Genomic DNA, 5,047 nt, shown 5'->3' on the forward strand with positions numbered 1-5,047 from the left:
AGAGTTAGCTTTTCTTAATTCCAATTTCAAACATGCACTGTTTAAGCATACATTCAGAAAGCAAGAAGTATTGCCACCACATCAAAATAATTAAACTATTTTCAAGATAGAATTCAAAATTCATGTACTTCTTTTTCTTTTTTAGAAAACATTTTTCATTTAAGAAAGGTGAAAGATTCATGGAACATTCATAGCTTTAAGACATAGACACTAAACACTAATGATCATGTAATGAAGACACAAACATAGTCAAAACATAAAGCATAAAACTGAAAATAGAAAAGAAAATAAACAAGGAGATTAAAGAGTGGGTCCATGATGAGAGAACTTTTGCGTGATCTAGAAATTTGCGGATAAATCCTCGTTGCAAGTATAGTTTCTAAACCTTCAAAAGTCCTTTCATACAAATATTTTGGTTGTCACAAGTAACAAACCCCTTTTAAAATTGATAATCGAGTATTTAAACCTCGGGTCGTCTTCTCAAGGAACTGCAAGGAAGTATGTTCTTATTATTGGCTATAAAGGTTGTAATCGGGGTTTAGAAGGTGAGAAGCAAGTGATTTGAATGACAAGTAAAGTAAATGACAATTAAAATAAATAAATACTGTAAAGCAACTTTTGGCAAGGTAAGAGAAATTAGAAGTCCAACTTAGTTATCTCTCTCAACAATAATGAAAGTTGAATCTAAATTCCACTTAGTTAACCCTTACTAAAGCAAAGGAAAGTCAAGGGACTAATTAGTTTGACCTTCGAATCCTATTTATTTCCTAAGAAAAAGTTGGGATTATTGAAGTTCAGTTTAATTAGCAAGATAACGATTATCAATTATGCTGAGGTTGATAACTGTTGAGTTACTGATTTCTTAACCAGGACTAAAAGGGGAAAAAGTGAATTGCTGGAATAAAATATCTTCAGATTGGAAACAATGATAACTAAATTTAAAGAGAACAATAATGAACTGAAATACCTCAAATAATCATTAACTCAAATAATAATCTGTAACATGGAATAATTCATAAGCCAATTGGGCAACATCTGCAGATACGAATAAAAGCATTAAAGTGAAAGTAGCATAGAAACATGAATTAAAGTAAATATTAAACCTAGATCGAGAGTCACTCTTAAAAACTAAGATAAGTCCTAAATCCTAATCCTAAGAGAGAGAGGAGAGAATCTCCCTCTCAAAACTAAATCTAAATCATGGAAAGTAATAAAAATGCGAGCTCCCTTTTTTTGAATGGATGCATTCCCCCACTTTATAGCCTCTATTCTGTGTGTTCTGCACCTGGATCTGGGCCAAGAGGGCTTCAGAAATTGCTGGGGGTGTATTCTGTAAATTCTGATACGTGGTCTCTGTCACGCGTCTGCGTGGGTCATGCGGTCGCGTCATCTGGAGTTTTCCTTGTGGCGCTATGCTCAAGTCACGCGGCCGCGTCAGTCATGCGGCCGCGTCGCTGCTTCTTCGCGCCTGGCACGCGATCGCGTCGTCCATGCGATCACGTGGATGCCAGTTTCTTCAAAACTCCGTTTCGCACTTTCCTTCCATTTTTGTACGTTTCCTTTTCCATCCTTTAAGTCATTTTGCCTTAGAAAATCTGAAACTACTCAACACACTAATCACGTTATCGAATGGAAGTAAAGGTAATCAAAATAATTAATTTTAAAGCTTAGGAAACATGTTTTTCACATACATCACATAATAAGGAAGGGAAAGTAAAACCATACAATTAATATGAATAAGTGGGTGAAGGATTGAATAAATCACTCAAACTAAGCACAAAATAACTCATGAAATATGGGTTTATCAACCTCCCCACACTTAAACAATAGCATGTCCTCATGCTAAATCCAAGGTAAAGAATAAGGTAAGGTTAAAGTGGTGGAATGTTATGCAATGCAACCTATTCTAAATGCATCTACCTAAATGAGTCATGCAATTCCAATTTATCCACTCATATATAAAGCTTACACATAGTCAATTTAATTCACATTCTCAAGGTATCATATATATATATATATATATATATATATATATATATATATATATATATATATATATATATATATATATAGCCAACCCTTAAATGATAAAGCATTTTTGCAAATGAGATGGGAAATAAAAATATTGTACAAACTTACAAAACAATTAGTAAATTAAGCACAGATATATGTTGATGAGTTATTGAACCCTCACTGGATTTTGTGTTTACCCTCTAGTCACTCAGTGTTTATTGGGTTTATTCACTCTACTTTTCTTTTTATTCCTACTTTCTATAACTTTGTTCTTCATCTAACCAATCAACAATTATAGAGTACAGTCATACCAAAAATCATGAGGTCTTTAATTAAGGTTGTAATGGGGCCAAGGTAAAGGTAAGGATATATGTATAAGGCTAAGTGAGCTAATAAGTAAATCCTTAATTAGACTATGATCTCACCTAACATACATATTTAGTAGAACAAGCTTCTTTACCAATTTTCCCATATTATCCCACTTATTGTTACATGCTCATGTTTCAATTTTTTTTATCCCATGTGCATTGCTTTTATTTTGCATTGGGGAATTCTTTTGTATCCCCTTTTTATTAAATGCTGAAAAATAACTTTTTTTTTAATGCACATGGTAATTGAATCACTTTGATTTCTCATGAGCATGCTTCCCAAATTTTCTGAGTTATTTTATTTCTTTCAACTTTTCTACCTTTTGTTTCTATCATCCATGTTTCCAATAGGTTTTCCACATTTTAATCTATTCATAATTTTCTATCTTAAGCTAACCAAGGATTCAACTTGGGATTTTATTTTATTTTCTGCTTAAGGCTAGTAGTGTGGCTAAATATAATAAAAGGGATTTTAAAGGCTCAAGGGGGCTAACAAGGGTGAAGTGAAAGGTAGGTTATTTCGGGGTAAGTGAGCTAAAATCAAATGATGGCCTCAATCATTCTTTTGGTATGTATCTATATTCTATATTCTATATTCTATATTCTATATTCTATAATTGGACATGTAGATTAAAGCAAAGTAAAGAACATCAGAATAAAAAGAAGTGAAACACACAGGAATGAAATTATGGTTTGAATGCAACCATACAATTAAGCTCAATACTCACAGGCTGTGTGTTCTCTAACTCAAGCATCATATATCATTCATATATGTTATGCAAGTGTAGTTAAAAATTCCCATTATTCTCATAAAAAATTATTTAGGGTAGCCTTTAAAGTTTTAATGTTCCTCCTTGATGAAATGTTGTCAACTTAACTGTTTGATGTAATGCTATATATACAAGGTTTATGGATTTAAATCTGTTATGTTCAATTTCCTAGCTTACTTCCTTTTTATATTTTTCAATTTAACTATGCTATCTTATGCTAAAAAAGGTAAACTATACTAATTAATCCACTAATAAGTCAGAATTGCAAACTAAACTAAATAACTAAAAATATGAAATAAAAATGCAAAATACAGAAATAGAGTAAAAATACATAAAGTAGCAATGTATAAGTACTCAGAAAATAACAGTAAAACGAAAAATACAGAAAAATATCCATAATAAAAGAAAAAGAGATGTAGTGGTTCACCAAAATAAAACGCCAGAGATGGTGACCTCCCCACACTTAAAATGAAGCATCGTCCCTGATGCTCAGTCAAGCCGGGTGTGAAGGGGTGTCATCACTGGTATGGATGGTAGTTGGAGGCTCTGTGGTGGTGGTGGGCTGAGCGTCTGGCTGCTGTAGAGGCGGTGCTGACTGGATCGGGATCTCCGGATCTGCAGCCTCGATCTGATGCGTAACCTCCTGATGTGGTGCAGCCTGCTCTGTGCCTGCCTGTGGATGGGTCTCCTCCTGGGGCTCATCCTCCTCCTCCTCTGATGGCTCGGATGGTGTATCGGGCTCGGAGGGGATGTCACCACCCTGTCGGATCATCAGCTTCAGATGCGAATAGCGTCGCTGGCTGCGACGCTCCAATCTCTCGTACCGGTGCCGATTACGGCGCTCCATCTGATCAAGCTGTCGGAATAGGCGGTGCACGAGGCGATATACGGGCTCCGAGGCAGGTGGAGGTGCAGTGGTGGCAGCAGGGGCAGCAGGGGCAGCCGTGGATGAAGAGGGTCCAGCAGACGGTGGGGCTGTCTCATCAGTAGCAGGGAAGGGTGGTGGCCTGGAGCCCAAAGCTAGGAAGTTCCTGCTGTGAGGAATGATCTTCCTGCAGTCCACCGCTGGTGGTCTCTCATCGTCATCCTCCCATGGCACGTCAGCTCGACGGCCTAGCTGTGTAACCAGATACAGAAAAGGGAGGGTGCCTCGGACGTGGACCCTGGCCATATAATGCCGGATAAATCATGGCAGATAAAGGTCCTTACCCTCCATCACACACCATAGGAGGGTGATCATAGCAGCCGGGATCTCCGTCTCATGAGTACTCGGCATCACATAGTTGCTCAAGATCTGGTGCCATAACTGAGCCTCATCATTTAAGTACGCCCTCTTGATCCCTCTAGGCATGGTGGTGTCTTGACCCATCTCCCAAGGAACAGTCGGGTCGAGGGCTATCTGTGCCTTCACAGCATCCCAATCAAACTGCATCAGGCGCATGTCCTCCACAGCCTTTTGATAACCATCAGGCTGATTGGACTTGGCTGGGAGCCGGAGAATGTCCTCTATGGCCTCCTCAGTGACCAGAATCTGCTTTTCTCGCAGGTTTACTGCATCGAGGGTGGTGATGTAGTAGTTGCAGTAGAATTCCCTGACCCACGATGCATTGACCTTTGTCAGTGCTCTCTCCAGAAAGAACCAGCCTCTTTGCTTGATTTGCTCAGTGGTGTACTGCTGGAGTGCTTCTGGAATCCTCAGAGTTCTCTCCAGGTATAGATTCCTGGAGTTTGCAAATGCCGGATACTTCAGCTCACAGTACCGGTTTGCAAATTTTATTGGATCATTTGCAGGGAGCAGCTGGTCAGCTTTTTCCTGCTGTGTAAAGTTCTTCTCCCGCCATGAGGAATCATGCATTAGGTCAATGATGGACTGGGAGGAATCTCCTCTCTTGCGCT

Source organism: Arachis ipaensis, chromosome B6, assembly GCF_059453495.1.
Source record: "Arachis ipaensis isolate K30076 ecotype BB chromosome B6, ASM5945349v1, whole genome shotgun sequence".
NCBI lineage: Eukaryota > Viridiplantae > Streptophyta > Magnoliopsida > Fabales > Fabaceae > Arachis > Arachis ipaensis.